Below are 10,239 nucleotides of genomic sequence, written 5' to 3' on the forward strand. Positions count from 1 at the left end.
CACAACGTGCCATTGGAACACAGGAGTGATGGTTGCTGATAATGGGCCTCTGTACTCCTATGTAGATATTCCATTTAATAATTTGCCCTTTCCAGCTACAATAGTCATTTACAACATTAACAATGTCTACATTGTATTCCTGATCAATTTGATGTTATTTTAATGGACAAAAAATGATTTTCTTTCAAAAACAAGAACATTTCTAATTGACCCCAAACTTTTGAACGGTAGTGTAGATGCATCAAGCGTATCTTTGAGATGCTTGTGGGAGAATAACTTATATTTTGTAACTTAACCCATATGTACTGTATCTATTTGACCAACAGACTATAGACTGGGATGCACTGCTAGCAAAAAAATGTAAACCTCCGTTTCTGCCAAAAATCAAGGAGTCTGTGGACGTCAGTAACTCTGACAGCGACTCTCCAGCCGACCTGGCCACCTCCTCCCGTGTCCTGCAGCCTCTCCCCTGAGCAGCAGGATGCTTTCACAGACTGACTTCTCAGCTCTGCATGGATGAAGCAGTCAGAGACAGAGGGTTGCATCTAGGTCATGAAACAGTTGCATGAACAGTTCCCTAGCACAACCTTGACTGACATTAACTGAATGTATGACACCCCAATGGTACATAGATGAGGCAGATTGTCATCAAAGTCAACATCAACAAACCCAAATAAGCAGGATAAATGAATGCAACCCTGGTATTGTTGTGCCATGAATGTGTCTGACGCCCTGGTTCTATGACTGTTTCATTGTTTATAGTACCCAGTGACATCCAAAAATGAACACTACTGTGTAATGCTCTCTTGAATGGATTTCACTTAAATGAAAATGGCTGCCATCTACAAAACATAAAGGAATTTAATGAGAGGTCTATGGGGACAGAATTTGGCATGCTTTGTGGCCTTTGCTTATTTTGCTATTATCATGGGGACCACTCTGTCCCCATCAGAAAGATACACGCTGCTGTTTCTATGCTCCACTGTGAGAGGCCTTGCCCACTGCCTTGACTGAGCAAATGAAAAAGGCTGTTTATTCTTGTTACAATACGTCCTTTTCAAAAAAGAAATTGCATCTTTAGATGAAAAATGGCATGTTCTTATACAGTGGCAAGAAAAAGTATGTGAACCCTTTGGAATTTGCTGGATTTTGTCAGATTGTGTGTGCAACTGGTCAACAGCATCACAACACTCCAGCCAAAGGCAAAAGTGAAAAGCGCACTGGTCACAAAAAATAATGAACAACAATACAATACCACAGGTTGAAACAATACCTGGAAAAAAACAGTCTGACGCGTCACACAATAAATGTAACGAACAATTACACACACAGACATGGGGGAGAACAGAGGGCAATATACACGTAGATTGATGAGAGAATGTAAACCAGGTGTGCGGGAAAACAAGAAAAAACGAATGGAAAATGAAAGGTGGAGCATCGATGGCTAGAAGGCCGGTGACTTCGACCCCGAGCACCGCCAGAACAAGGAGAGGAACCGACTTCTGTGGAAGTCGTGACAGATTTCTGCATACATTTTACATACAATTTGATCTGATCTTCATCTAAGTCACAACAATAGACAAACACAGTCTGCTTAAACTAATAACACACAAACAATTATCATTGTTCATGTCTATATTGAATACATCATTTAAACATTCACAGTGTAGGTTGGAAAAAGTATGTAAACCCCTAGGCTAATGACCAAAAGATAATTGGAGTCAGGAGTCAACTAACCTGGAGTCAAATCAATGAGACGAGATTGGAGATTTTGGTTAGAGCTGCCCTGCCCCATAAAAAACACTCATAAAATGTGAGTTTGCTATTCACAAGAAGCATTGCCTGATGTGAACCATGCCTCGAACAAAAGAGATCTCAGAAGACCTAAGATTAAGAATTGTTGCCTTGCATAAAGCTGGAAAGGGTTACAAAATTCTCTAAAAGTCAGTCCACTGTAAGACAAATGGCTATAAATGGAGAAATTTCAGCACTGTTGCTACTCTCCCTAGGACTGGCTGTCCTGCAAAGATGACTGCAAGAGCACAGCGCGGAATGCTCATTGAGGTTAAGAAGGATCCTAGTGTCAGCTAAGTACTTACAGAAATCTCTGGAAGATGCTAACATCTCTGTTGATGAGTCTACAATACGTAAAACACTAAACAAGAATAGTGTTCATGGGAAGACACCATTGAAGAAGCCTCAGCTGTCCAAAAAAACATTGCTGCACATCTGAAGCACCTCGATGTTCCACTGCGTTACTGGCTAAATATTCTGTGGACAGATGAAACTAAAGTTGTGTTGTTTGGATGGAACACACAACACGATGTGTGGAGAGAAAAGGCACAGCACACCAACATCAAAACCTCATGCCAACTGTAAACTATGGTGGAGGGAGCATCATGGTTTGGGGCTGCTTTGCTGCCTTAGGGCCTGGACAGCTTGCTATCAGACGGGAAAATGAATTCCCAAGTTCATCAAGACATTTTGCAGGAGAATGTAAGGCTATCTGTCTGACAATTGAACCTCAACAGAAGTTATGTGATGCAGCAGGACAACAACAAAGACAGAAGTAAATCAACAACAGAATACGTTAAACAGAAGAAAATACGCCTTCTGGAGTGGCCCAGTCAGTCCTGACCTCAACCCAATTGAGATGCTGTGGCATGACCTCAAGTGAGCGGTTCACACCAGACATCCCAAGAATATTGTGGAACTGAAACAGTTTTGTCAAGAAGACTGGTCCAAATTTTCTCCTGCCCATAGGGCAGGTCTTTTCCGCAACTACAGAAAACATTTGGTTGAGGTTACTGCTGCCAAAGGAGGGTCAACCTATTATTAAATCCAAGGGTTCACATACTTTTCCCTACCTGCACTGTGAATGTTTACGCAGTATTCAATAAAGACATAAAAAATGATAATTGTGTGTTATTGTCATGGCAGATTTCCTCCTCTTCCTCTGAAGAAGTGAAACAAGGATCAGACCAATACGAAGCATGGTAGGTGTCCATGGTTTTTAATAAGAAAAACTAAACATGACCACAGATACAAAATAATAAAGTGAACTGGCAACAAAACAGTCCCGTGTGGCACAAACACTGACACAGGAAACAATCACCCACAAAATACCCAAAGAATATGGCTGCCTAAATATGGTTCCCAATCAGAGACAACGATAGACAGCTGCCTCCAATTGAGAACCAATCTAGGCAACCATAGATAAACAATTTACCTAGACATGCAACAGCCCCATAAACATACAAACCCCTAGACAAGAAAAACACATAAAACCCCCATGTCACACCCTGACCTATCCAAAATAATAAAGAAAACAAAGATAACTAAGGCCAGGGCGTGACAGTTATTAGTTTAAGCAGACTGTGTTTGTCTATTGTTGTGACTTCGATGAAGGTCAGATAAAATGTTATGACCAATTGGTGCAGAAATCCGGTAATTCTAAAGGTTCACATACTTTTTCTTCCCAATGTACCTGGGTCCAGTCATTCCCTATCAGCAAGGTGTGCTACTAACTTATCTACCTACCAGTCAATTTATTTGACAGTTGATTATGATGGTACAATATTTATCTTGCTACTAAAACTGTCACGCCCTGACCTTAGAGATCCTTTTTATGTCTCTATTTTGGTTTGGTCAGGGCGTGAGTTGGGGTGGGCATTCTGTTTTGTGTTTCTATGATTTTCTATTTCTTTGTTTTGGCCGGGTATGGTTCTCAATCAGAGACAGCTGTCTATCGTTGTCTCTGATTGCGAACCATACTTAGGTACCCTTTTTCCCCACCTGTGTTTGTGGGAAGTTAACTTTGTTTGATGGCACATAGCATTAAGCTTCAGTTTGTTCGGTATTGTTTAGTCGGTGTCATTTTGATTAATTAAAGAGAATGTACGCTCACCACGCTGCACCTTGGTCCTCTCCTTTAAACAGGCGTGACAAAAACAGTTCAATAGTTGCTGCTAATAATTATGCATTACCGTATGAGTGTCTGGATTACCACATCAATTAATGTAAATGATAAAATGAATGCATATTCATGTGATCACTAGTGTTTGGTGCCATGTCAAATGCAAAAATATAAATAAATTATTTCCAATTGAGTGTAAAAGTTTTTATCAAAGAATTGATCAAGCATTTCAACATAAAAAACAGAGTACATCATTTGTTCAATATGACTGTTAAAAAAAATGAAAAAAGTCCACAGTACCATAAGACAATTCTATTTTACACTACAACTTGGCTAAAAATCTAAATGATGAAGAACTGCAGAATGGAAGTTCTAAGCGGTGCCACGACCCTGGCTTAATTCTATAGCCTGGTATGGGCATGGTGTCTGTAGAGCGGTCAGACTGTATTGTGGCTCCCTCTGTAGTGCATCTGGTAGCAGGACATGAACTCTCAAATCAAATCAAAATCAAATTTTATTTGTCACATACACATGGTTAGCAGATGTTAATGCGAGTGTAGCGAAATGCTTGTGCTTCTAGTTCCGACAATGCAGTAATAACGAACAAGTAATCTAACTAACAATTCCAAAAAAAAAACTACTGTCTTATACACAGTGTAAGGGGATAAAGAATATGTACATAAGGATATATGAATGAGTGATGGTACAGGGGCAGCATAGGCAAGATACGGTAGATGATATCGAGTACAGTATATACATATGAGATGAGTATGTAAACCAAGTGGCATAGTTAAAGTGGCTAGTGATACATGTATTACATAAGGATGCAGTCGATGATATAGAGTACAGTATCTACGTATGCATATGAGATGAATAATGTAGGGTAAGTAACATTATATAAGGTAGCATTGTTTAAAGTGGCTAGTGATATATTTACATCATTTCCCATCAATTCCCATTATTAAAGTGGCTGGAGTAGAGTCAGTGTCATTGACAGTGTGTTGGCAGTAGCCACTCAATGTTAGTGGTGGCTGTTTAACAGTCTGATGGCCTTGAGATAGAAGCTGTTTTTCAGTCTCTCGGTCCCAGCTTTGATGCACCTGTACTGACCTCGCCTTCTGGATGACAGCGGGGTGAACAGGCAGTGGCTCGGGTGGTTGATGTCCTTGATGATCTTTATGGCCTTCCTGTAGCATCGGGTGGTGTAGGTGTCCTGGAGGGCAGGTAGTTTGCCCCCGGGTGATGCGTTGTGCAGACCTCACTACCCTCTGGAGAGCCTTACGGTTGAGGGCGGTGCAGTTGCCATACCAGGCGGTGATACAGCCCGCCAGGATGCTCTCGATTGTGCATCTGTAGAAGTTTGTGAGTGCTTTTGGTGACAAGCCGAATTTCTTCAGCCTCCTGAGGTTGAAGAGGCGCTGCTGCGCCTTCCTCACGATGCTGTCTGTGTGAGTGGACCAATTCAGTTTGTCTGTGATGTGTATGCCGAGGAACTTAAAACTTGCTACCCTCTCCACTACTGTTCCATCGATGTGGATGGGGGGTGTTCCCTCTGCTGTTTCCTGAAGTCCACAATCATCTCCTTAGTTTTGTTGACGTTGAGTGTGAGGTTATTTTCCTGACACCACACTCCGAGGGCCCTCACCTCCTCCCTGTAGGCCGTCTCGTCGTTGTTGGTAATCAAGCCTACCACTGTTGTGTCGTCCGCAAACTTGATGATTGAGTTGGAGGCGTGCATGGCCACGCAGTCGTGGGTGAACAGGGAGTACAGCAGAGGGCTCAGAACGCACCCTTGTGGGGCCCCAGTGTTGAGGATCAGCGGGGAGGAGATGTTGTTGCCTACCCTCACCACCTGGGGACGGCCCGTCAGGAAGTCCAGAACCCAGTTGCACAGGGCGGGGTCGAGACCCAGGGTCTCGAGCTTGATGACGAGCTTGGAGGGTACTATGGTGTTGAATGCCTAGCTATAGTCAATGAACAGCATTCTCACATAGGTATTCCTCTTGTCCAGATGGGTTAGGGCAGTGTGCAGTGTGGTTGAGATTGCATCGTCTGTGGACCTATTTGGGCGGTAAGCAAATTGGAGTGGGTCTAGGGTGTCAGGTAGGGTGGAGGTGATATGGTCCTTGACTAGTCTCTCAAAGCACTTCATGATGACGGATGTGAGTGCTACGGGGCGGTAGTCGTTTAGCTCAGTTACCTTAGCCTTCTTGGGAACAGGAACAATGGTGGCCCTCTTGAAGCATGTGGGAACAGCAGACTGGTATAGGGATTGATTGAATATGTCCGTAAACACACCGGCCAGCTGGTCTGCGCATGCTCTGAGGGCGCGGCTGGGGATGCCGTCTGGGCCTGCAGCCTTGCGAGGGTTAACACGTTTAAATGTCTTACTCACTTCGGCTGCAGTGAAGGAGAGACCGCATGTTTTCGTTGCAGGCCGTGTCAGTGGCACTGTATTGTCCTCAAAGCGGGCAAAAAAGTTATTTAGTCTGCCTGGGAGCAAGACATCCTGGTCCGTGACTGGGCTGGGTTTCTTCCTGTAGTCCGTGATTGACTGTAGACCCTGCCACATGCCTCTTGTGTCTGAGCCGTTGAATTGAGATTCTACTTTGTCTCTGTACTGGCGCTTAGCTTGTTTGATAGCCTTGCGGAGGGAATAGCTGCACTGTTTGTATTCAGCCATGTTACCAGACACCTTGCCCTGATTAAAAGCAGTGGTTCGTGCCTTCAGTTTCACACGAATGCTGCCATCAATCCAAGGTTTCTGGTTAGGGAATGTTTTAATCGTTGCTATGGGAACGACATCTTCAACGCACGTTCTAATGAACTCGCACACCGAATCAGCGTATTCGTCAATATTGTTGTCTGACGCAATACGAAACATCTCCCAGTCCACGTGATGGAAGCAGTCTTGGAGTGTGGAGTCAGCTTGGTCGGACCAGCGTTGGACAGACCTCAGCGTGGGAGCTTCTTGTTTTAGTTTCTGTCTGTAGGCAGGGATCAACAAAATGGAGTCGTGGTCAGCTTTTCCGAAAGGGGGGCGGGGCAGGGCCTTATATGCGTCGCGGAAGTTAGAGTAACAATGATCCAAGGTCTTTCCACCCCTGGTTGCTCAATCGATATGCTGATAAAATTTAGGGAGTCTTGTTTTCAGATTAGCCTTGTTAAAATCCCCAGCTACAATGAATGCAGCCTCCGGATAAATCGTTTCCAGTTTGCAGAGAGTTAAATAAAGTTCGTTCAGAGCCATCGATGTGTCTGCTTGGGGGGGATATATATGGCTGTGATTATAATCGAAGAGAATTCTCTTGGTAGATAATGCGGTCTACATTTGATTGTGAGGAATTCTAAATCAGGTGAACAGAAGGATTTGAGTTCCTGTATGTTTCTTTCATCACACCATGTCACGTTAGTCATAAGGCATACGCCCCCGCCCCTCTTCTTACCAGAAAGATGTTTGTTTCTGTCGGCGCGATGCGTGGAGAAACCCGCTGGCTGCACCGCTTCGGATTGCGTCTCTCCAGTTAGCCATGTTTCCGTGAAGCAGAGAACGTTGCAGTCTCTGATGTCCCTCTGGAATGCTACCCTTGCTCGGATTTCATCAACCTTGTTGTCAAGAGACTGGACATTGGCGAGAAGAATGCTAGGGAGAGGTGCACGATGTGCCCGTCTCCGGAGTCTGACCAGAAGACCGCTTCGTTTCCCTCTTTTTCTGAGTCGATTTTTCGGGTCGCTGCATGGGATCCACTCCGTTGTCCTGTTTGTAAGGCAGAACACAGGATCCGCATCGCGAAAAACATATTCTTGGTCGTACTGATGGTGAGTTGACGCTGATCTTATATTCAGTAGTTCTTCTCGGCTGTATGTAATGAAACCTAAGATGACCTGGGGTACTAGTGTAAGAAATAACACGTAAAAAAACAAAAAACTGCATAGTTTCCAAGGAACGCGAAGCGACGCGGCCATCTCTGTCGGCGCCGGAAGTGAAAGGATGATGGAGATCAGATAGAGGGGGCAGCCCAGGAGCAGGACCACCACCAAGTACAACACAGCGCCGCCAGCAGAAACCCATTCACACTGAGCCACAGTTTCCAAGTGGCGGCTGAATGGAAACCTGACCTGAAAGACAAACATCTGTCATTTAACAGTACATCAAATTCTATTTACAGCAATAATACAACAAGGGAACCATTGTGTATGTGGGACCAAAAACATTTGAACTACATCTCAGTTTAAATCACCCACACTCACCAAGCAATCTGATGGGCCCAGAGTAGAGCAAGCAGCTGCACAGCCAGATAGATGATGATGAACCTGCGGTAGTTCCTCTCACCCACACAATTCTCTATCTATGGACAGTGATGGTCAAACCCCCGTATACAGTGTTTACAGGTCTGGCAGTACTTAGCTCGCATGGGCTGCTGCTTGAGACCAAGGGGAGAGAAGAAGCCATACATATTAACAACAACATAACACACACCCAATATATAATTTAATCTGTTATCTAAGATTGTGGTAATGTAAATATGTAAGTTATTCTCCAAGTAATGATCTCACTGCAATTGATTGGTATTCTACCTGCTGTCCTACTCGTTAGTAAAAAGGAGCCACACCGACGCAGACAAGGAGTGGGGTTTTGAGGTATCATCTACAATTCTTCACTTGAGCCCTGAGCACACTAACACATTCAAGGGCAACGATAATGTAATAGCCGAAAGGAATACATGTTATAAGAAGGGTGGTTGGTTGAGGATATTGCTCAACTTGACACAGAGTGAACAAATTCCGGGTGCATCAGAGAGAGAGTGAAATACAGCATCACTGACAGCAGGACCAGCAAGGAAAACACCACATGCTGCATACACTCTCCACTCTCCTCTTGTCTTTGCAGATCTTAACAGGCGAGGTATAAATTCACCAAAACACCACAGAAATCCAACACAGCAACAAGTGGAAGGTTGTTAAAATTACTATTGTATTCACTTTGGCTAAATTAACGTTATAAGGCTGGCTAGCCTGCAAGCTATCACTAGCTCGTATTGTTGTCATAATGTGACAGAGTCTCCCAGTCGGTCTTGCCTGGCAAGCTAACGTTAGCTTGCTAGCTAAATGGCTAATTAAATTGTTTCGTCTCAAAGAGTAATTTACCAGTGTCATGTAAGAATAATATCAGTGTGATAACCCATGTTAGGATGACATGTACGGTCCTAATTAGCCAACCAAATCGAAACACGTTTTTAAACATCATGAAGTCGAACACTAGCTAACTGACTTTAGCTAGCAAAGTTATTAGTCTTCGATCAGGTTTAACGGCGGTTGGCATCCAATAAATGTTGCCTTACTGACACCAACTAGACTGGGGTATGAACCCGTAATACTTTGCATGGAAAAAGGGGTTAAGTAAAAATAATAAAAAATAAATACATCTTTTTTTGTTGTTGTTTTAAATACGCTGCCATCTAACTCTACACCCATAAACAAAAACACCACCCTATTCCACCATTTAAACCTATCTGGTCCTACCTTAGGCCAACGGCCTGAAAGGACTGGACTCCACTCGTCAGCACACCCTGTAACTCTTTACACCAAGTCTCATACACCCAAATACTTTTCTGCAGCTGCCACCACTGGTCGATTGTTTGGTTGTTAGGCTATTGGTCTGCCAAGATTGTTTTATGCGGCCATCTCCGGAACTAATCCATTGCAGAGGCCTAGACTAAAAGATCGATCTGCTTTCACAAAAATATGGTCGGAAGCTGCATTTGGAGGATGAGATGCAATTGCAGAGCATTCAGAGGGATGCAGAGGCCAATTCAAGCTCAGTACAGCATCACCATGTGCCTCCCACAATGTGTAACAATGCAGAGGGTTCTGTATAGCTCCACATTGACATGATTGGTTGGGGGTAGAAAACACAAACTCACTTCCTTGGCAACAGCTCTGCACTGCCCCGGGAAGCGCAACAAGTATGAATGCCCTGACTTCTGCTAAGGCCATATCAATGTAAATGCTGCATGGCCAATGCAGACGTCAGATAGACCATGTGCTCAGATGCACAATGCACTTCTCTCTCCAGAATGCGCTCTCTCATGACAATTTGTGCACATTCATTGTTTCATAACTTCCTTGTGTGAGTTGTTTGGGTTTGATTGTTAGTGTATATCAATTCCCCATTACATATATCACCAGCAGTACATTTACCATTAATTCCTAATCTACAATGTTTGTTACTTTGGTTATGGTAATTTCTGTTAATGCGTTCAATAATATTATTCCAGGCTTCCAGTTATCTTGAATATGTGGATGTCACTATTCTTCTCCGT

At 43.6% G+C, this 10,239-nt stretch overlaps 1 pseudogene; it reads right to left on the bottom strand.

Moving 5' to 3' along the window:
• Positions 1-502: 502 nt before the first annotated feature.
• Positions 503-9,161, bottom strand: LOC112264099 (annotated as a pseudogene).
• Between the last annotated feature and the right edge of the window lie 1,078 nt (positions 9,162-10,239).

Source organism: Oncorhynchus tshawytscha, linkage group LG12 (assembly GCF_018296145.1).
Source record: "Oncorhynchus tshawytscha isolate Ot180627B linkage group LG12, Otsh_v2.0, whole genome shotgun sequence".
Lineage (NCBI taxonomy): Eukaryota > Metazoa > Chordata > Actinopteri > Salmoniformes > Salmonidae > Oncorhynchus > Oncorhynchus tshawytscha.